Below are 24,108 nucleotides of genomic sequence, written 5' to 3' on the forward strand. Positions count from 1 at the left end.
CCCGATAAGGTCATACTTAAGGGCGTTTCTCCTGGGGACAGGGGGTCTAACTGCCTGAGGCTCTTCTGAGGGAACCCAGTTACCATGTGCTCCCCAAGGTGTATAAAGAAAGCCCTTCACATGTTTTCATACATTAGCTCTTGGTAAATGCGTGGAATTTGATGATCCTGTTAGGGAAGAGAAGATGATTCATAATCATCTATTACTAATTCGCCGACCTTCGATGAAATCCCGTCTAGGTTTAGGGTTTTAGAAATGTTGCTGCTGGAAATAGCTGGATTGGAGGCAAATGGCTCTCTCACCAAGGAGGCCCAGCTGCCTGTGAAACAGTACATTCAGCTTTCCCGCCCCAGTACTAGTTTCTCCAGTATAGACTGAGCGGCAGAACCTGGGGAGGACCCCTTGAACAGGGCTTCTGACCGACCTCAGCACGGCTCGGAGGTGGAGGGGGAGTGGGGGAGAGTGGGGGTGGGGAACGGTTCCTGGTCACGTGACGGGCGCTGCAGCATTTAAACTTGAAATAGAGCACCCGCAGCCAAACCACGCGGGCAACCAGGGTTACCTCTTCCTGAAAGCACGATTAATCCAGCATCAAATTAGAAATGCCGGATGCTGCGAGAAGCCAGGCGGGGGAGTCGGCTTTGGTTTCTGAGGTTTACGCAGTAGTTGGGATGCAAATGCATTCAAGGTCTGGGGCCTTTTCCTATGACTCACTCATAAAGGCAGATGCCGCAATGCTCCCGGGGCCTGTTTACACCCTCGGGATCTTGTGGGGTGAAAGGATGCTCAGGCTCCCCCCAGCCGTAGGGAAAGCCCTGCAAGGCGGATGTGGCATTGGCGTTAACCCCACCACCGCCCAGGTGGACAGCAGGAAACGGTACTTACTTGACATGGGAGATGAAACAGAGCATGGACCCTTCATTTTGGATTTAAAATAAATAGCTCAGAGTTTTTGTTTCCTGGCATTGGTGCCCACGGGTCCACTGGGAGAAATCCTGGAGCAGGCAGAACAAGAAAGCACAAGGCCCACCTGCCCAAGAGCTGGGCCAGCCTACTTCCTCTAGGTTTCTCCCACAGCTCATCCCACAGGGGCAGGTTGAAGTCCTTAGCATGAGAAACCTTCCCTGGAGGAACTTACAGATGTCTGCATAGGGCTTAAAACCATCTAGCAAAAGGAAAGATCTGAAATCCAGATGAGAGTCTTCTGAAATTCAAATAATCAAGCAAATGTGTGCCCCACTCAGGTTTCTGAAAGGACAGCTGCTAAAGGAGAGTGGACCTGAGCTGAGAGGTCTCAGCCCCATCCCAAGTGTCCCTGCATCCCTCAGACCGTTCTGGGTTTGTAAAAAATTCATCACTGGGCAAGGCTCCTACATGTATGTTTTCAAAAGTGGTGCCTGCCTCAATTTCTGCAAAAAGAGGCATTGACTCTTTTCAAAATGCAAAAATGGGTTCAAACTAATTAGTGGTAGTCCTTTGCTATGTGAAGGCCCAACCTCAGTTAGGCCTCAGTTTTTCTCCTCCATAAAATGAGGTTAATAATACTAACCTCTTACAGTTGTGAAAATAAATGAAACAGTGCATAAATTAGATGCAATACCTGTAAGTGTGCCATAAAAGGACTGAAGGATACATAATCTACAACATAGTGTTAAATAAGTGCAGGTTCCTTCTGGAGAGAGGAGTGGAAGTGGTGGGAAGAGGTGACAGAAACTGACATGTTTAGTTCAAAGATTTCAGTACTGATTGAATCTTTTATACTGAAAATGCATTTATGTAATTCAGGTGCTTAGTAACAGGTCTGTGTCATGGTAGATACTCAGAATTTTTAAAAATTGAGATATTCATTCTTATTTAATTTTAACTTGGCTCCTGGTTCAAAGTGGAAGACAGTGCATGGAGCTTGTGTGTGTTTTAAATCATTGTCATATGCCTGTCCCTCTTAATTCAAATCCATAAACTTGATATGAATCATATATTAAAACAAAACCCATTATCAGGCCAGGAAGATAACACAGGGTACTCTCAAGGATCAGGAATTCCAAGGAACCCCTGAAAGATGGAGGTAGAGAGATCAGATTGGAGGAAAGCAAAGGCCACAACACATCCAGGAGTTGGCTCCTGCCAAAACTCAGGAGAGTAGGAGGAAACAGATCCTGGAACAGGAGAGCAGGCAGGGGAGCTATGTGGAGACTAGCAGAGAGGCAGGAGGAGAAGCCAACCAGTTCAGCACTCAGATATCCTTCTGTCCCATCTCACCTTCCCAGTTCTAAACTCAGTCCCCAACAGGCTCTGGCTTCAGCTTCCTTTTCTACATTGTGGCTTCATTTCATCTCTGGTTAATACATTACATCTCTGGTTAATATATATATATATATATATATATATATATATATATATATTTTTTTTTTTTTTTTTTTTTTTTTTAACCAGAGATTGAACCCCAGGGGCACTGAACCACTAAGCCACATCCCCAGCCCTATTTTTTTTTTTTTTTTTTTTAAGGCAGGGTCTCACTAAGTTGGTTAGGACCTTGCTAAGTTGCTGAGGCTGTCCTTGAACTTGTGATCCTTCTGCCTCAGCCTCCTGAGCCACTGGGATTACAGGTGTGGGCCACCGTACCCAGCAAGAAGCATATCTTATTTTTCAGCACAGCAATTTTTTTTAATAAGAAAATGTTTAAGCATTACTGTGTTTACAGCAGAGGAAGAAGATTAAAATATGAATTCACAGCAGAAAATTGATCAAAAGTTTGAAATGATCAATTTTCTAAGAAAACAAAGTCCAAATAATTGAAAGGAAAGTCTGAACAGATTACTAACCTTTAAAAAAATGGACAAGTAGGTAGAGATCTACATACTAGACCTAACCAGTTATAAAGGTAAGGGCTTCTAAACCATTGCAAACAGAAGGTTTAGAAGGCATTGTAAAATTGCCCACGTTACATAAACTGAAACAGGGCACAGAAACAGATGGGAAGCTACTCAACTAATTTTGCGACACCACCATAATTCTGGATAAAGACAGTGAGAGAAAAAGAGAGGGAAGGAGAGAGAGAGAGAAAAAAAAACAAACAAACTGTGAGTCAACTTTTCCTTTGCCACAGATAAAAAGAATCTTAATTTCAAGGATCATATTGAATCTAGCAATCTAGCAATATTTTTTCCTAATTAGCATATCTCAGAGCCACTATGCACTGCACAATTTATTGCCATGTGAGAGGGTTTTTTAGTATACAACTGAGCAGCCCGAAACCCTGTATATTAGATCAAATAGGGTTTATACTGGAATATAAGCCTTGTTCACCATTGGAAAATTTGTGTAGTTCATTTCATTAATAAATTAAGGAAAGAAAAGCATATGAGTATCTTAATGTATCTGAGAAAAGCATTTGTAAAAAGTCAATATTCATTTCTGTTTTAAAAGAACAGAAAAAATACTCCAGGAATCCAGAAATAAAAGAACAAAAAACTTCCTCAAGTAAATCTATAATTAGCACCCCTGGGTTCAATCCCCAGTACAAAATAAAAAGAAAAAAGAAAAAAACTATTATAGCATACTATTTAATCACAAATCATTAAATATATTCACATTAAATCCAAAAAGTAGACAAAGAATTAACAAAGAAGAAATAGGAATACTCACAGAAAGTAATCAGGTTCATGTATATTGAGATGCCTTTTTTTTTTTCTTTTCCAGAATGGGGATTCCAACCCAGGACCTAGTGCATGCTAGGCAAGTGCTCTACCACTGAGCTACACCCCCAGACAGGGTCTCACTCAGTTGCCCAGGTTGATCTTGAATTTGGGATCCTTCTGCCACAGCCTTCCCAGTAGCTGGAATTACAAGTTTGTGCCATTGTGCCCAGGTGAGATGTCATTTTTGTCCATTAGATTGACACAAATGAAAATTAATAACAAATATGGGTAATAATGTGAACAAGTTCTTTTGAAAAATATGGTGAGGTCAGGTATGGTGGCACACATCTTTAATCCCAGCGCTTGGGAGGCTGAGGCAGGAGGATTCCAGACGAGATGGGGCATGTTCAGGGTGGTATGGCCGTAGACTGGAGGATTCCAAGTTCAAAGTCAGCCTCAGCAATTTAGCGAGGACCTAAGGAACTTTGTGAGACCCTGTCTCAAAAATAAAATATAAAAGGGCTGGGGATGTGGCTCAGTGGTTAAGTGCCCCTGGGTTCCATCCCTGATACCAAAAAAAAAAGGGGGGGGGATATAAACTGGATTGGCCTTTTCACAGGACAATTTGACAGTATCTATAAATGTTTAAAATGCACATAGTTTTCAACTTTATAAATCCATGTGTAGAGATTCTCTAGAGAAATGTTCATACATATGAACTTGTATTATGTAACATAAATGGTTTTTCATTACAATGTTGTTTGGAATAGCAAAAACTGAGATATTCCAACAGGGATTAGATTTGTCCCCTTTGCCTTATTTCAAGCAAGGGAAGTGGGAGAGGTGAGCTCTTGGAATCACAGACCTTGTGACTATATAATTCCTTTGGTAGCTTCTCTTAGGAGATCGACTATTTTGGAGCCACTGATGTCAGAGGTGGCCTCACTGCCGCTGTCTAGGAAAGAGGGTGTAAGCAACCCCAATGAGTTTGGAGGGTTTAAAAAGAAAAATTGCAAGACTCCCAGCTGGGTTCTTCAGGGTGGCAAGGACAGGGTGATATGGATACTAGAGGTTGTCCTGCCGGGCCTTCCTGGGCAAGTTGACACCTGAGAGGCATCTCTGCCTGTGTCCTGAAAGAAGTGGATGTCAGGAACAACTCCTCAGGGACCCAAGTGCGAGGTGCCCTCAGCCAAGCTTAGCACTGAGGAATTAGCATTTCCTCTCTCCAGGAACAATGGCAGTTGTGCTAGGTCTGGATTGTGTGAGCCACACACCACCTCCGTATGCCAGGGTCATGTGTTGTCCTGTGAAGAACCAGTCTGAGAGGCACACCTGTGTCAGCGAGAAGCCCTTGCACTAACGAGATGGGGGGATAACAGCACTGACTACAGCTTCTTTTTTGACTCTGGAAGGGAGAACTTCAGAAGGGGACTTCTGGACTTTCTGCTGGTAAATATGTGGATACGGAAGCTGAACAAATAGGGAAAATGCCAAAGGAAGCACCCCAAGATAATGGAGCAAGTGTTGTCGCTTACATACGTGCTGGTCAGCTAACTAAGATGTGGTTATTGCTGTTCAGCATCACAACAGCAGTGGTCACCATCAGTGCATTAAAACCTACCTTGTAAGCCAGTCAAAGCATGGGTTTTTGTTTTGTTTTAGTACCAGGAATTGAACCAAAAGGCACTTAACCACTGGGTCACATCCCCAGCCCTTTTTTAATATTTTATTTTTGAGACAGGGTCTTGCTAAGTTGCTTAGGGCCTTGTCAAATTGCTGAGGCTGGCTTTGAACTTGCCATCCTCCAGCCCCAGCCTCCCGAGCTGCTGGGATGACAGGCATGCACCACCATGCCTAGCCACATAGGTCTCTTACCTACACATTTATACAGTGAATGTGTGTCTATTAGTCTGGTAACTGGTTATCTCTGTCTTTGCTATTCTAGGAGTACCAAAGCTCTTGAAGCAGAATTTTGAACTCTTTCCCCTGGTATACGGCTTTTCACAATTGAGGTGTCAGTTAAAAAAAAAAAAAAAAAAAAAAAGTTTGCTTTAATTGCCTGCATCCCTTTCTCTTAGATAGAGGAGTTTATGGTAGCCCAGAATTGATCTCTCATGGGTTATAAAATCAAACATACAATGCTTTTACTCTCTGGACCTGCTTTGAAGTGGATGACATTTTATTGTCCACATTCTTCTCTTGTAGCCTTCTGATTCTTGGTGATTTGGTTGCTCCATAAACATTGAAAGCTGCAGTAAAGGTATTTTATTGACTTTTTTTTTTTTGGTACTGGGGTTGAACCCAGGGCCTCAGGTTTATTGATCTTTTTTACTGATTGTTTTCGAGATTATAAGCACTCTATCCTCTCCACAGTGACTTTAAAAAAAAAAAAAAAAAAAAAAAAAAAAAAAACAGGAAAAGCCAGGTATGGTGGCCCATGCCTATAATCTCAGTGACTTAGGCAGTTGAGGCAGGAGGATTGCAAGTTCAAGATCAGTCTGGGCAACTTAGTAAGACCTTGTCTTAAAATAAAAATAAAAGGGGCTGGGGGATGTAGCTCAATAGTAGTATGCCCCTAGGTTCAAACCCCATTGCAAAAAAAAAAAAAAAAGGAAAAGTTCCATTTATCAAAGCCCAGCAGATATGTCTGATTATTTACAAACACACTAAATTTACAAATTTCAGCAAAGCTGTATTCTTTTTTTTTTTTTATTGTAAACAAATGGGATACATGTTGTTTCTCTGTTTGTACATGGAGTAAAGGCATACCATTTGTGTAATCATAAATTTACATAGGGTAATGTTGGTTGATTCATTCTGTTATTTTTTCCCTTCCCCCCAAAGCTGTATTCTTAATTCCACAATAATCTCCACCCCTGAAGAACACACACATATTTTTTCATGCAATCTATATCCAAGTTAATGAAGGCTGATCTCCTTGAGGGAGAATATAGGCAAAAAGTAATTAACTTTTGAGAGATTGAAGTTCAGCTCACCTGGGTTGGGACTCTACTCTGTAACTGTCCCCTGTCACTTGCATAGAAAGATTTGACCCCAACCCACTGCCCTCCTTTCCTGAGCTCAGCAAGGGGAAAGAGTGGGGTGAGCATTCAAAGCAAGGAGGATGGCTAAGCCCAAGGGTTTTTCTTGAGCCCAGGGGTTAGAGTCAGCCTGAGCAACAAAGCAAGACTCCCATCTCCTAAAAAAAAAAAAAAAAAAAAACCAACACTGTTAGACACCAAGATGACTAGCTGGGGGCAGCAAAAGGGACACCTGCATGATTCAGGCCCCAATCAAGTTTTGGAATAGCAGATGTGAAAGAACTTCTCTGTACCATCATCCAAGTGTCACTCAACTTTGACTCTTGTGTTTGCTCTCAAGTCAAAGGTCACCTTGGCTCCTTCCTGTGACTGCTGGCTGGCTCCTAACACAAAAGGATAGACTGTCTGGCAACTCCTTATCTATTTACACACAAACTCAAAAAGGCCTTTTCCCTCCCCATTTTGCTTGAAAACATAAGTTCTTAAGTAAACTGAGAACTTCTTTTTCTTTCTTTCAATGTCAACCTTAAGGGCTGTGTAGACAGAAAGAAAGGGTTCTATGTTTAAAACTCACCAGACATTTACTACCACCTCACATCAAGCTCTTAGCAAAGCCTGCTGAACTCTGAGGTGGCTGGGCTGGCTACTAAGAATCCCCTGGGTTTGTTAAAAATATAGATTCCAGATCCTGGCTGTTTGGCATATGCCCTGTATTTCCCACTATTCAGGAGGCTGAGATAGGAGGATGGCTTGAGCCCAGGGGTTAGAGTCAGCCTGAGCAACAAAGCAAGACTCCCATCTCTTCAAAAAAAAAAAAAAGACAGATAAATTCCAGGCTTTTCTCAGATCCACATGGATTCCATTTCAGTGTGGCCCAGCACAAGGAATCTTTTTATAACGTTCATGCAGAGGATTCTGATTTGCAGTCAGTTCTTTAGATTATTTTGGAAGTGGAAGAATAACAGTTTAGTAATTTCCTCAATCTTTCTTTCAGACGAATTAGCAAACACTTATCAAGGAGATAGAATGGGTAAGATGTTATGGCAAATCCTAGGAAAGCAAAGAGTGAATAATATGAGTTTTTCTTAAGGCCTGGCAGCCACTTGTGCTAAACATTTACCAAAAATTTCCTCCTTCATCCTCAGGACATTCCAGGAGATCCGCATCCATTGCACAGATAAGAAAACCAAGGCAAAATGACTTTTTAAAATTCTCACCCCTAGTAAGGGGCAGAACAGGGTTTCAAACCCAGGCAGTCTGGCACCAGAGCCTGTACCCTGTACCACCATGAGCCAGTATCTACCTTCAACAAATCCAGTAAGGATGGGGTAACATCTAAATTACTGTAATAAATTACTAAATTATTGTAATAAGAGTCTGAAATTCCCAAGAAATCCACACCCGCTTTTTTTGTTACCAGGGATTGAACCCAAGGGCACTTAAACACTAAGCCACATCCCCAAGCCTTTTTTTGTTTGTTTGTTTAAATTTTGAGACAAAGTCACACTAGGCTGCTTATAGCCTTGCTAAGTTGCTGAGGTTGGCTTCAAACTTATAGTCCTCCTACCTCGGTCTCCAGAGCTGCTGAGATTACAGACATGTGCCACTACACCCAGTTCCCCAAGAAATCCTTGAATGCAGCAGCAAATAATCAGAGTCAACCCATGTGAGCACAGCATCAAATCTTTCTTCAAGACATGGCCCAAACAAACAGCAGCCCAGAAAGCAAGAAAGAAGGTTGTTTATTTCCACTTTTCAGTTTCTAAAATCTCTTCATTTTGTGATGTGCTCGGGGTGGAAGACAGGTCAGGGAAATAGGCAGAAATGAAACTATAGATTGTGTTTTGTTTCAAACACTGTCTGTAACCAAATTCCCCTAAAGACTGTGATTTGGGAGACAGAGAAAGCTGCCTATCAATTTGGGACCCAAATAGGAAGCTGAGGGGCATCTTTTTTTTTTTTTGGGGTGCTGGGGATCGAACCCAGGGCCTTGTGCTTGCAAGGCAAGCACTCTACCGACTGAGCTATCTCCCCAGCCCCTGAGGGGCATCTTAAGAGCAGGAAGATGACCTTATTTTAGGTGAACAAGAAGATGTTATTTAGTCTGGATTAAGGTTGCAGAGGTTGAAGGCCATAGTCCTAATTCATAAATTCCTCTGTCCTTTTTCCTGTGTTCCTTTTTCTCAGACTGCGTGAAAACCTCAGCAAAGATACTCTTACCCCACGGTGATCTTATTCCTCCAAAGAAAACAAGCTCTGTGGTTGCAAAGCAACAAAATGGTTCAAAACAAGGCAGTCTAAGACACTGTTTCTATCTAAGGAGTGATCACCCCTAACAATTTGGGCAAAATATGTAAATAATTCCTTAATTGGTTAAAATTACCTATATTAACAAAATCAAATATGAAATGCCTACAGTTAGCTCAATAGCAATTTATTTATATACATTTTTTTTAATTTTTTTATGGTGCTGGGGATTGAACCCAGGGCCTTGGGCTTGTGAGGCAAGCACTCTACCAACTGAGCTATATCCCCAGTCCCAGCAATTTGTTTAAAATTTTTTTTTAGTTGTCAATGGACCTTTATTTTATTTGTTTATATGCGGTGCTAAGGTTCAAACTCGGTGCTTCACACATGCTAGGTAAGCCTCTACAAGTTGCTTACCATCAATAGCAATTTAAAAGAAAAAACAAAGAGGGCTTTAAAATTTGAGTATAGGGGCTGGCGAGGTGGTGCACACCTATAATCCCAGCCACTGGAGATGCTGAAGCAGGAGGATCTCTAGTTTAAAGTCAGCCTCAGCAATTTAGCGAGGCCCTAAGCAACTCAGTGAGACCCTGCCTCTAAACAAAATATTTAAAAGGGCTGAGGATGTGGCTCAGTGGTTAAGTGCCCCTGGGTTCAATCCCCAGTACCAAAAACAAAAACAAAATTTGAGTATAGGGGCTGAGAATGTAGCAGCAATAGAGTGCTTGTCTAGCATGCACAAAGCCCTGGGTTCAATCCCTAGTTCTGAAAAAAAAAAAAAAAAATGTATACAAAGCTTGTGACTATAAATGTTTCTTCCCCCTAATTTGTCAGCTACTTCAATGTATATATGATAAATTGTACTTCTCTCTGCATAAAAATTCAGATGAAATCATATTGCCAAACTCTAATTTTTGTATCCTAAAATAATGCTTTTATGTTATATAAAAATTTGAAGCATAGCCAGGAGTGGTGGTGCAGGCCTGTAATCCCACTGACTCAGGAGACTGAGGCAGGAAGATTGAGAGTTCAAAGTCAGCCTTAGCACTTACCAACTTATAGAGACCCTAAGTAACTTAGCAAGATCCTGTCTCAAAGTAAAACATAAAGGGCTGAGGGTGTGGCTCAGTGGTTAAGTACTAAGTACCCCTGGGTTCATCCCCTGGCACCAAAAAAAAAAAAAAAAAAAAAAAAATTGAAGCATAAAAGTAATGATAATATTGTTTTTTTCCTCCCCCTTTCATCCTCCGCAAACCCAATAAACAAAAGAGAAAACCAAGGCAGTCACCCTAAGAAATATTTCACAGACTAAAAGCAGCAACAAAACAGATCCAGAAAATGTTAGTTTGGGGCCTACTTAATAGAACTATGGTACAAAGACGGGTGATGTCCACCAAGACTCCTGCCCCAGTGCCCTCCTCAGAATGGAGCACGGTGGCTGGGGAGCAGCTGCCCAGTCAGGGCTGTACTTGCCAGGCACCCTGCATCTCAGAGGGGACATGTATGTGGTCCTTGCTAATGAAATATGAACAGAGTACATGGGTACCACTTCTGAGCTGAGTCAAGAAGCGTTGTCTTCCCTTTCTTGCTCCCTCAATGCCCTCTGAGAGCTGAGAGCACTAGGATCCAGAGAAGGGAGAACCACAAGGGTGCCGCTTGGGTTCCAAGTGGCCGTGGGAAGCAAATCTTCTCATCAGAAGCACGCACATTCTCTGTTGTGTGAACCAGTAATAAACATATAGCTGTTCAGCTTTTGAAATATTAGAGTGGGTTTGTTACAGTGGCTCTAACTCTAATATAAATTGTTGCATTCCAAGGTACTGAGATGCGGTAGCGGCAGGTGGTGGTATGGGAGGAAGAGAAGGCTTATTTGTGAGTGCAGAAGCACACTAGGAAAGAAATACATTTCCTTCTCCAATGGAAAACGCTTTAACACAAGAATTTTGATCTCACATGCCTGTAGAAAATAGGCAGTTAGTATAATACTAGTAGATATTAACAACTAAAAGCACAATGTACCAGGTTGAGCACTTACATTAACTTGTTTAGTTCTCACAAATTTGTGAGGTAGATAAACTATAATAAACCCCATTTTGCAAAGGGAAGTGAGGCCCAAGGTAATTTGCCTAGGGTCACGCAGCTAGTAAGGGGCAGAGAGAGGCAGGATGCAAAGCCGGGCAGCCCAGCTCTGGAGTCACTCTGTTCACTGCCGTCTCTGTACTCAAGGCAAGTGGACAAGGGGCTCAGTAGAAGAAGGCTAGAGCAATCAGAGAAACCACACCCAGTCCAAAGGGGTCAGTCATTCAGTTCCACCATATGTTTTGCCAGTCTTCCCATTTTTCAATAAGTCAGAAATCCAGATTTTTGTGTAAAATCTCCATAAGGGTTCAGTTTTGTCTGAACCCCCTGCAGATCAAACAAAGCACACCAACAGTTAGCCTGGGGCCAGTCACTTGCCGCCCTGTGGCCCCTGCATCCAGAACAGCTGTCTGTGCTGCCCAGAGGCCCTGGGGATTTCTGGGTCTGGTGGTCTTTGGGCCCACTGATATGAATAATTAACTTGTTTTCACAGTGCTGGCCCACAAAGGTTACCAACAAGCCCAGCATTCAGAAAGCAACTCCGTGCCCTTCTGAGACAATGAAGTCAGGCGTGGGGGATCCTAGGGGTGCTTAGGAGCCCCATAATGAAGTCTGGTGTTGTGGCCTGTGCTCAAAAGAAGCCAGTGGATGCCCCTGCCGGGCTGGCTCGGTGGGGCCTAAGAGTGTCAGCAAGGCTCGTTAGAGACGTGACATGCTGCGGCTTTCACTGCTGTCAGCAGGAGTGGGCTCTGGATTCCTCAAGATGCTTTAAAATAAGACAAAAAGACACAATTATGCAGCCAAACGGAGGCAAGGCAGCTGCATACAAAGCAGGGCTTTCTCCACAATCAAGGACCACAACCCCAGCTAGACAGCACTGAGGTCTCACCTTCCTCCCCAGGCTGCAGCTGGGAGGCATCTGTAATTGGATGCTCCACTGCTCCAGCTCTTGGATTATTCAAACTGCAATTTCCAGAAGCCTCGGGTTTCAATTAAGGATGCGACCAGGCAACAAGATGAGCAAGATACCATTTTTCACCCTTAAGAGTCTATTTCAGCAATGCACATGGCCAAACTAATAACAACGATGGCGATAATAAGATTAACCAACACACACTGAGTGTTTATTACAAACCAAGTGCTTTTCAAAGTGCTTTATATATGTGGATCCATTTAATCTTCACCCCACTTAATTAGACACCGATATCATATTATCACTTCCAGTCTACATATACAGAAACCAAGGCACAAACAAGTAAATTTATTCGAGGTCACATAGCAGTTAGGTGACAGAGCTGAGATTTTTTTTTTTTTTTTTTTTTGGTTCCTTTTTGAAATACTGGGGATCAAACCCAGGCAAGTGCTCTACCACTGAGCTGCTACACTCCCAGTTCCAGAGTTGGGAATTTTCTTTTCTTTTTTGATACTGGAGATTGAACCCAGAGGCCCTTGAACACTGATCCATGTCCCCAGCCCTTTTTTTTTATATATTTAGAGACGACGAACGGTCTTGCGGAGTTGCGTAAGCCTCGCTAAATTGCTGAGGCTGGCTTTGAACTTGCAATCCTCCTGCCTCAGCCTCCCCAGCCACTGGGATTACAGGCACACGCCACTGAGCCCGGCCAGAGCTGGGATTTGAATTCAAGTGAAGTGAGTGATCCCAGACAGCATGCTCTGGACCATCACACCAGTGAATTTACACACGGGACTGTATGCCAGATCCTGCACTAACTGTTTTCTGTACATCATTTCACTTAATTTTTACAACACCAAGTGAGGTATAATCATCCCCATTGTGCAGAAAAGAAAATAGGTTTATGGAGAGGTGGAGTAATTTTGCTAAGGGCACAAAACAATGAACGGCCTATGGTCTCACTATAAACCCAAGTCCTTTTGATTCAAAGCCAGGTTCTTTACGTGGTACAGAGTCCCAGCTCAGCTCATTTAATTTGGGCTGTAGCCTGAAGAGATTACCAGTTAGTGGTGAGATGGAGTAGATAGTAACTTTGGTCCCAGAAAGAGTTGAGGGCTGGGGAGATAGCTCAGTTGGTAGAGTGCTTGCCTGTCAAGCACGAGGCCCTGGGTTTGATCCCCAGCACGGCAAAAAAAAAAAAAAAGAGTTGGAATCCAATGCTAGCTCTATCCTTTATTTGCTGTGTGATTCTTGGCAAGTGACTCAATGTCTCTTATTTACTTACTAGTATGTAACAGGAATAATAATACTTAGTCTTATAGAATTATGAATATGGTATGTGAGTAATATATACTTTTACTAAACACTCGACATGAAAATAATATACCATTATAGTCAGCTGTTCCCAAATTACAAATTGATGGTTTCAGACTTTTGCTTACAAGTGTATTCTTTATGACTTGAAATGGCCGGGTAAGTGGTAAGTAGGTTGCCAGGATAGCTCCTGAAATCTAATCAACAGACGAAGACCTTGAAAACTGCATTGCACTTCTGGGATTTTCCTGAGTAACGCACTTCCAAATGTGTAAGATCCCCAAGGAAATCACATTTCTCAGACAGCGGCACAATCAGACACTTAGGACTCCCACTTTCACAAATAGACTTAATATACACTAGATCAATGGCATCACAGACAAAATAGGTTTCCATGGTTTTTAATTCTCGGATCCTTTTCACTGTTAGTGATTTAATGGTTTTATATCTGGAGCAATGGACCTTGCTGAAACAGCTTGTTATTTTCATTTCAACAGTCATCAAAACTGATGTGGTGGGCGCAGTGGCACATACCTGCTATCCCCATGACTCAGGAGGCTGAGGTAGGAGGATTGCATGTTGGAGGCCAGCCTCAGCAACTTATCAAGACTATCTCAAAATAAAATTTTACAAAAGAGCTGGATGTAGCTCAGCAGTGGAATGCTTGTCTACCATCTGCAAAGACCTGGGTTCAATCCCCAGTACCATACACACACACACACACACACACACACACACAAATTGGTGATGTGTGTCTGGTTTCACTTCATAGTTGGGATTCTTGGTTTTGATTGCTACGGATGGTGGCACAACAGAATATGCCCGTGTGACCAACCCTCATAAAAGTCTCAGACCTTGAGACAACTCATTCCTTTGGGCAGATATTCCAAATGTATTTCATTTGCTCTAAGAGAGAGAGAACATTCCTATTTGGTCACAGATGAGGAAGGACATTGAAAGTCTGTGCTGTGTATCCTTTGTTTAAAAAAAAAGTCTCCTCCTCCTCCTTCATTGATAGAATCTGCTGGGATCTCTGCTCTGCACTGCCCTCCGTCTAGGACACAGGATGTCAGAGCAGCCAGCTAGAGCATTATGCACTGCAGTAGTAGGAAAAGAGATCTCTGAAGGATCTCAGATAGGCATTCAAGTCTCTGATTCAGAAGTTGTGCACACCAATTCCTTTCACACTCATTGGTCAGGACAAGCACATGATCCCATCAGACTTCAAAGCAACCAGGAACATAATCCTGCCTCTCATATTCCCAGACGACAAAAGAGGATCAATCAAAATGTTAGTCCTAATGACTAACATAGGTCTCGGTTAGTTGGGAGGGCCTGTTTGTCCAGGTTTGAAGCATCAGACTTTCTCTGCATTGCCCACCTTCAGAAAATGATACATTCCCAAGAGGAAGAGGAGTACAAAACGGCAAGGAGTGCCATTGGTGAGCAGATGGACAGGGTAGTAAGTGAGATGGGTGCATTGAAATCTCAGGGATGCATGAAAGTTTGAAAAAGGCTTCAGGAAGAATATAATAGCTCTTTTTTTCCCGTTTTCTCCCTCCCTCTCTCTCTCTTTTCTTTCTTTGGCATTGGGGACTGAACCCAGGGGTGCTCTACCACTGAGTCACATCCCCAGTCTTTTTTTATTTTTTAACAATAACTTTATTGCACTTATTTTTATGTGGTGCTGAGGATCAAACCCAGTGTCCCACACATGAGGCAGGTGCTCCACCACTGAGATACAACTCCAGCCCTCCCCCAGCCCTTTTTAATTTTTATTTTGAGACAGGGTCTTACTAAGTTGCTGAGGCTGGCCTCAAACTTTCAATCCTCCTGCCTCAGCCTCCTGAGTTGCTAGAATCATAGGCATGCATCATCATGCCTGGATGCCAAATGCACTCTTAAATGAGACCCAGCACCTAGGTCTACCTGGGGAAGACTTCGAGGAAGAGGTGGCCTCCTAACTGAAAGATGTATAGGAATATGTCATATGGACAATATAGAGAGGGCACTCCGGGGAAATGAAGACAGGAATGAGAGTGGTGGTGTGTGAGGAAACCATAAGCAGTTCAGTACAGGTGCAGCATGAAGTGCACGCAGATAGGGTGTTGGGGAAGATGGAGATGAGAGCGAAACAGTTCACAGATGGCCTAGCACATTTGTATTTAAGGAGCTCAAATTTTTCTCTTGGAGGTGACAGAGAGCCATGCATGAGTGTGAGTTGGGGGTGCAAAATTTGACTTAGGGCATAGAACAAGCATTGTCTTTACTGTGGAACATAATCAGGGGCTGGAGAGAAAAAGGTAGAGGCAGAACAATCAGCTGCTATGGTGTTTTAGGGAGGAGTGATGAATGAACATGCAGATACTCAAGCATTTATTGAGCACCTCCTATGTGCCAGGCACTGTGACATTCTGGGGCTACAAAGACAAAGAAGGTATAGGTCAGAACCAGGTTCCCTGAGGCCATGCCAGTCACAGCCCCGGGGCATGAATGAGTGGTGCTTATGGAACCTCAAGTGTGGGATATTGTAATTCCTGCCCCAAGTCCAGAAAACACACACAGGGTGGGGTGGGCCAGAGGCAGCCCCACCATCAGCCATCCCAAGAGGCTCCAGGGCCAACGCCAGGGCCAGTGCAGTGATGGGAAAGCAACCGAGGAGACCAATTCCCCTCTTATATTCATGTCTCACCCAAATGAGTCCTGATGTCCTGTGCCACATCTGCTTCCGTTACTTTAAATCTCTGCACATGGCAAATCAGAAAATGGAATGGCACTGTTATGGAGAAGGCTACACTCAAAAATCCCCCTCCTAGAAAAGGATTTGAAATTACAAAATGATGGTGATCACACCATTTTTGTGCATTTGTGAATGCACTAAAAACCATGATTATACACATCAAAGGGGTAAACTTTATAATGTGAGTTCTCTCTTGAAAAATTAATTTCATAGGGGAAAAACAATCCTATCATTTAGCATTGAACAATTTGGGGCTATTTAGTCAGTTAACCAACCAGGGCCTCAGTTTCCTCATCTGCAAAGTGAGAACTGTAGATAGCCCATCCTTCAGGAGACTCTTCTGAATATTAAATGTGAGAATGTAGGTAAAGCACTTAACTTACTGCCTTGCAAATAGTAGGTGCTAAATATATTCTAGTTCTTTCCCTCTTAAGTGCCAGTGAGGGGGTTTTTTTAGGTATTTTTTTATTGTAGATGAATTCAATACCTTTATTTTATTTATTTTTATGTGGTGCTAAGGATCGAACCCAGTGCCTCACACATGCTATTTCAAATGCTCTGCCACTGAGCTCCAGCTCCAGCCTGCCAATGAGGTTTTTTTTTTTTTTTTTAATTGTAAACAAATGGGATACATGTTGTTTCTCTGCCTGTACATGGCGTAAAGGCATACCATTTGTGTAATCATAAATTTACATAGGGTAATGTTGTTTGATTCATTCTGTGCCAATGAGGTTTTTAAGACAATCTTTTGCTAAGCAGCTGCAAGATGTGACATGAGCTCCAAGCAACCTCTCTTCAGACAGTCTTGTCTCAGGCAGACTATAGCAAAATCAAACGGGAAGACAGAACAGGAACTGGAGCTGACTCTTACTGTAAAAAGGCTGCAGATTTTCTCTGCAGCTACACAGTGCAGAAATAACACGGGTGGTTCACGTGGAATAGAGCCACACACAAAGAAGCAAGGAGAGTCAGATGGGCACAGAGATATCTGTTTATAATTCTAGTATGATACACAGTCCAGTGTCCAAAACAGCCAACTTGGCCCCAATTCCTGGAAAAGTCCACGGGGCTATAATGTATTCCTGGCAGCAGAGATGATAGATGTTCTAATCCCCTTTGATATGGGTTCTTTGAAATCAGAATGAACCCAAAACAAACTTTACACGACCAGAAATTTCTAGCATTGTACCAATGTAGGGAATTTTTTTTCACTCTGCTTTTCATTTATGACAATTCTAAAGTCTTCCAGGTACTTATCAAGTGTCTGCTATATGCTCAGTGCTGTGAAGGATACTTTGTGAGAGAAAGAAACAAACCATGGTCCCTGCTCTCGAGGAGTCAGCTAATCTCTCAGTTTGAGAGCACTGCTTCACAGCCATGGTGCCTTGCACAGAGCAGTGGTTCTGTTGTTTGTCCATAGGGTCAATGAATTAATAGATGGCACAATAATAACACAATTGTACAGTGTGGGGCTCACTCTAAGAACCACAAGATGGGTTGGAGTAGTTGGAAAAGGCTTGTGCCAGAGGCTGCTAGTTGCCTACTCAATATCAATTCTTCCATTTTTTCTTTTAACAGAGCCCCCATTTTATTTGAGGTGGCCATATGCCCAGATTAAATACTACATTTCTCAGCCTCCCTTGTAGCTAGAGGTGGCTAATGAGATAAAAACAGAAATTATTAAGAAAGGCTTCTAGGAAAGGGCCTTAAAAGGCAGATCACAACAGCTGCCACTCACTCTTATGCTCTTCTTCCTGTTCTTCTAATTCCTGCCTGAAACGTAAATGTGACGCTAGATCACCAGCAGCTATATTGGACCATGAGGCAGCCTTGAGACCAGAAAGGTAGAAAGACTCAAAAGCCTGAATGATCACTGAGTCACCATATTCTACCTGAACTACTTACCTCTTGGAGTTCCTTTACACGAGAGATAGATACACCTCTATGTTGTTTAAGCTGCTTTTTTCAAGAGTTGGGTATCATATGCAGCAAACCATATCTTAACCAATACATGGAAAAGCCAGAACCAAAAGGAAAGTATTGGTTTTGGGATTGGGGATATGGAGATGGGAGGGCATCTCAAATGCCCCAAAAAAGCATGAGAAATGACCCTGGCAGGAAAAAGCATTAGCTGAAAGCAAGTTCAAGACCAGCCCAACAGATGTTAGGGGAAAGGAGTTTAACTGGGAGGGACCAGGGACCACAAAGGACCAATAAATTGCTCTTTTTGAAGGAGCAAAGCACCTGTGGACCGAGAAGAGAAAAAGGCAAAACAAAGAGGCCTGGAGAACTTCGTTATGTGAAGAGATACAGACAGGAGCAGTGGCCTGAGTCAACCAACTGAAAACTCCCAGCTGGGTACAGTGGTGCACAGCTATAATCCCAGAGGCTGGGGACGCTGAGGCAGGAGGATTGCAAGTTCAAAGCCAGCCTGAGCAATTTAGTGAGGCCTTAAATGATTGTGATACCCTGTCTCAAAATAAAAAATTTTAAATAAGAAGGGCTGGGGATGGAATTCAGTGGTTAAGTGCCCCTGGGTTCAATCCCTGGTACCAAAAAGAAAAGAAAAAAAAAAAAAAAAAAGCTGCTCTAATAATACCATCTAAGATCTACTAAACACCATGTCCTGGCCCTATGCTATGTACTCTCTGCCCAGCATTTCATTAAGGTCTCACAAGTCTATGAAATAGTCCTATAATTATCATTTTGTAGACAAGGAACTTGAGGCTTTGAGAAGGTCAGTAACTCATCCTACATAAACACCATGACCCTGCAAGGTAGGTAACCCCATTTTTGTAGTGACAATTCCTTTTTTCAGATGAGGAAAGGGTTTCTTCCATTGTTTCAAAGCCAGAAAAAAGTATGAAAAGCTTGACATTTTTTAAACTTTATTTTATTATATTCCTTTTTATGTGGTGCTGAGGATGGAACCCAGTGCCTCGCACATGCCAGGCAAGCGCTCTACCATTGAGCTACAACCCAGTCTAAGAACTTGACATTTTGGGGGAGGAGTACTGGAAACTGAACCCTGGAGTGCTTTACCACCAAGCTACATCTCCAGCACTTTTTTTTTTTTTTTTTTTTTTAATTTTGAGACAGGATCTTCGTAAGTGGCTGAGGATCTTGGTAGCTTATTGAGACTGGCCTCAAATTTATAATCCTCTTGTCTCGGCCTCCTGTGTGCTGGGATTACAGGTCAACACCACCAAGCCCGGCAAGATCCTGATTTTAAAACAGACCCAGAGTCAATTGCTTTGTGAATTAATCTTTTAACCAGAAGAAAAACAGATAAACCAGTTTTCAGGCTTGGTTGTGTTTACTACATGGATAGAAGAAAGGTGAATTAAACCCACCCATCACCCTTGGCTAGCAGGTAAAGTGTTGAAAGGTGTCGTGGGGGTGGGGAGGTAAGGTGATAAGGGTGAGGGGTGGAAGGAAAACACTGAAGAGCCAAGCAAACTGGGATGCAAGGTCCACTGAAGGTACCAATGGACCACAGCAATTCACTAGCTCATGCATCTTAAATAAATTTGTTTTGTTTTTTGCAGTACTGGGGATTGAACCCCAGAGAACTCCACCACTGAGTTACACCCCTAGCCCTTTTTTATAATTTTTATTTTTGTAGGTGTAGATGGACGGCATACCTTTATTTGTTCATTTTTATGTGGTGCTGAGGATCCAACCCAGTGCCTCGAACATGAGAGGCAAGCACTCTGCCACTGTGCTATAACCCCAGCCCGCCCCCAGCTCTTTTTATTTCTATTCTGAAATAGGGACCCACTAAGTTGCTTAGGCTAGTCTCAAACTTGTCATCATTGTGTCTCAGCCTCCTGAGTAGCTGGGATTAAAGTCATGTGCCACTGCGCCCAGTTTCAAATAGTTTTTTAATATCTCTCCACAACAGGGATTGGGGAAAAAATTATCACAGCTAAGGCTAAAAATTCAATACTTTGAATTAAGTTATTCAGACACATCCACTGAACACTAGGAATTAATTCTTCCTGGAGAAAAATCTCATTAGTCATTGACAGGAAGGTGAAAAAACCCATCAGCTTACAAATGGGCTAGGTAACTTGAGTACCTAGTAGGAAATGCATTTCCAATAAAGATTAAAAACAAAATGTCTCCATCAGCAACCTGGCAGAATCCAGTGGCAGAAAAATCTGCGATGACACAGCTGTCCCAGGACAGCATTACAGATTGGATGTTGGAAGTGTCAGCTTTGCCAGGTGTGGTGACACACACCTGTAATCTCAGTGACTCAGGAGGATGAAACAGGAGGATTGCCAAGTTCAAGACCAGCCTCAGCAACTTAATGAGGCCCTAAGCAAAAAGGGCTGGGGAGGAGGCTCAGTGGTAAAGTGCCTCTGGGTTTGATTCCTGGTACCAAGAATAAATAAAACAATAAAATAAAATAAAAGTGTCAGTTCTGTAGACCGAACCAAGTTCAAATGTTGACTCCACCACATGCTAACTGTGGGGCTTTGACAAGTTTCTTCACCTCTCAGCCTCAACATCTTCACCTGTAAAATGGGATTAATCATTTCTGCCCACTGAGATGGCTGCAGGGCTACAGGAGATGGTCTGCTACTCCTGACACTATGACTTTGGTAGGATTTAGACATTGGCATTTGCTTAAAATTCCAAGAAAGAAGAGGCTACTGCACATAGTGGAAAGAGCCTAGATCTGACCTTGAGGCTACTTTTAGGAAAAGGACAGGAGTACATCAACTCTAAGATTTTCTTCCAGTTTGAGGCTCTTGAATGTCACCAAGGTTCTAAATAACATCTTTAGTAACTAACATGATATAACTGTAGTCACCCACTAGAAAGTCATTTCTTGATCTAAAAACCAAGCATTTCTATCCAGGAGCCAAAGAGCCAGAGAAAACCATGGCAGAGGGGTCAATAACCTGAACAGTCTCAGCCTGATGTGAGAACCTTGATAAATGCTTGCTGAGCAAAATAGGTGGGTGGGTGAATGGATGGATGAATGAAGGCATTCCAAGGGCCAACAAAAATAGAGAGCACTTGTTTTCACTGAGCAAATTTTAATGCAAGGAGAAAATGTTACCCATTTAAAATATTAACATTATTTTACCCTTTGGCCTTAAGCTTGTGTTAGCCTCCCAAGTAGCTGAAATTATAGGGCAAAAGGCACTATGTGCGGTTATTTTCTTGTATTTAATCTTCTTAACTATTCTTGGAGATAGATAGTAATATCTGAGACAGTTCAGCTTGGTGTTTGAAAGCATGTACTTGGGATCCAGACTTCTTGGGTTCAAATCCTAAGTAATCCTTTTATAGGCTGGGTGACTTTGGCGGCATTATTTAAGCTCTACAGGTCTCATGATTCTTATAGGTAAAAATGGAAATAACAGTAGTGCCTGTCCCCTGAAGTTCTGTGGCATGAATTAATTCATATGGATAATATGCTCAGAATAGGAGCTGGCAAAAGTAAACTCTAGGTAAGTGTTCCCTATTCTTGATATTCCTACCTGAGGGATGGAGACAGAGGTTTTGAAAAGGGCAGTGTGGATTATCAATGGCTTCATACTTGGTAAGGATCAGAGCCAGGACACAGAGGCAGGTCTGACTTCACAGTACACATAACATGACACAGTTGTCCTGGCTCTGTCCACCTGTGTCCCCTATTCACATCACCAACCATTCACACCAACATGCTAAAAGAAAGATACTAAATGAACTGGCAGTCTAACTTTATCTAGACAATGATTCTGTCATGTGCACAAAGAACCCTCAAATGTGTCTTGGTTTAGGGATCTGCCCCTTATTTAAAAGAAAATGTCCCTCTTCCAAGGAGGGGAACACCTTGCCTTTGAGCCTTTTTATATAAGGCCTCGTATATTCTCTGTCCTTGAAACCCTGAGACCTAGGCAAAGCCTATTATTGCCAATAAAACCTGCCCTTCAGTTAAGTCCTCTGGATACATATACTGGGTGTGATCGCTGGCACAAAGAGAATAGTATGAGAATCAATCCAATCAAAGCCAAGATTACTACTGTCTCCCCATGTTCCTGGGAGGTTCTACAAAGAGCCAGAGTAGTGCTAGGGGAAAAAATATGTTAAAAACATATGTTATAGACAATCAAACCATCTTTGATCCCAAATGATCTGGGAGTAGGAAGCTTTGAAGAGTCAACTAAAAACAGGGAAAAAAAATCAAAAGCAAGAACAAAAACAAAAACCTCATAGCAGTAGTTAGTTGACACTCATCGCTGTTATGTGCCAGGACCTGTTCAGATTTGGTTAGAGATAATATCCTGCCTAATCCTCATATCAACAGTATGGCATAAGCAGTGTTTATCAGCCCCATTTTACAGATGAGGAAAACAAGCCACAAAAAAGTCAAATAACTTCTTCCAAGTTCATGCAAGCAGCATGAGTCTTAGATCATGGTCTTAATCAGTGTTTGTACCACCACACATATATACTTGAAATGGAGTTTTAAAACAGCATAGTATGTGCACAAGGCATAGCACTGCCATGTGCAATGTTTCCTTCTTCTTCCACTCCCTCCCTCCCTCCCTCCCTCTCCCGCCCCTTTCCTTGTATGTGTGTGTGTGTGTGTGTGTGTGCACGTGCGGGCCCACGTTAGGGATTGAAACCTACATGTTGCACATTCTAGGGACACCCTTTACTATGGAGCTACACCCCCAGTCCTGATGTTTTTCTACTCTAACATATTTTCAAATTACAGATGGGCACAATACCTATTTATTTATTTTTATACAGAGCTGAGGATCCAACCCAGTGCCTCACACGTGCTAGGCAAGCACTCTACTACTGAGCTACAAACCCAGCCCCTATTCTATTTAATTCCTATGACACATAACATTCAACAAATATGTCTGGAACACTTAATATATGTTAGATACTGTTCTAGGCTGCTGGGCTGTCAGTGAATAAAAGAGGTCAAAATTCCTGCCCTCCTTCAGCTCCTATTTCACCAAAGAGAGAGAGAGAGGGAGGGAATCCAATCCATAGGCAAAATCATAGCATCTGAGGTGGTAATTTGATGATTTGCTATGGAAGGAAAAAAAAAGCAGGGAAGGTCAAGGGTGATCAAGAAGGACCTTGCAATGCTTTCTGTCTGCTACAATGATTTCAGAGGGTTGTTGCTTACAGTGTGAAAGCCTCTGCCCTTGATTGTTTCACTCTAGTTTTTCCCTGTATGTTTGAAGGTCTTTTTTCCTAGATTGTGTGCATGTGCACATACATGCATCACCGTGCACGTCTGTGTACACAAGTATGTGTGCATGTATGTGTGCACTCATATGTATGTATGTGCAAACCCACCCCTATTAACTTCCTCGCAGAGGAGGTTTGGGATACAGGAGGCAAGGCCTCCACATGCAGCTATAGAGTCCCCTACACAAGCTTGCCCTGCAGAGTGGGTCTGGTGTGAGACCTGAAATACAGCTCTGGCACTAGTCAAAGCCATGAGTGCCAAGATATGCCTGGCTGGAGTCTTTAGTCCAGAGGAAGAATATTATCATCAGTCTATCCAGAGGGGCTACCTTTTGCAATTCATTAGCCCAGAGGCACTGTCAGTTTCTAATTTACATCAAGGTGCCTGTGTGTGCTAGAGTGATCTTAGGGAAAGAAACCACTCACAGAAATAAAAATCAGTCCTGAGGGAAATTCCAGTGCACTGGGCACAACTGACAGAGTGATTGATGCAGATCTTTGGAGATGGGATTGGAGCCAGCTCTGAAGCAGCTACAGTCACTTGGGTAGCCTCCATTGAGGGCATTTGGAACTTGGCACTAGAATGAAATCTTCAGATTCTCGTTTTAAGTTAAAGGGACACATAAAAAATGTTACTAGCATGGATGGTAAAAGCATTACCTATGGGAAAAGCAGCCAATCCCTGTTAATGAATAAGTGTAATTGATCAAAACAGATGACTTGCTGGACCTTCCAAATGCGCTTTTAGCAAAGTGGACGGTTTCTCATTCAAATGCAAACTCACCCAGATAAGATCTAATAATGGAGATTTTGGAACAATCCCAGCATCAGTGATTTCTTCTTCTTTTTTTCTTTACTGAGTGGGAAGGCATCCTAAGTTCCTGGATGTGGCCTGACTCAACTAGGTACCAATGTATGCTTTTC

At 42.5% G+C, this 24,108-nt stretch overlaps 1 protein-coding gene and 1 non-coding gene across 3 annotated transcripts in view; one reads left to right on the forward strand and one right to left on the reverse strand.

Annotated features, from left to right (window-relative positions):
• Abr (ABR activator of RhoGEF and GTPase) overlaps positions 1-24,108 on the reverse strand; it is a 190,605-nt gene that overhangs the window by 164,253 nt on the left and 2,244 nt on the right. The gene's annotated exons all lie outside the window — the stretch shown is intronic.
• Positions 13,034-13,108, forward strand: Trnad-guc (transfer RNA aspartic acid (anticodon GUC)). Its single transcript has one exon. It is a non-coding gene; the product is annotated as a tRNA-Asp (tRNA).

Source organism: Sciurus carolinensis, chromosome 3 (assembly GCF_902686445.1).
Source record: "Sciurus carolinensis chromosome 3, mSciCar1.2, whole genome shotgun sequence".
Taxonomy (NCBI): Eukaryota; Metazoa; Chordata; class Mammalia; order Rodentia; family Sciuridae; genus Sciurus; species Sciurus carolinensis.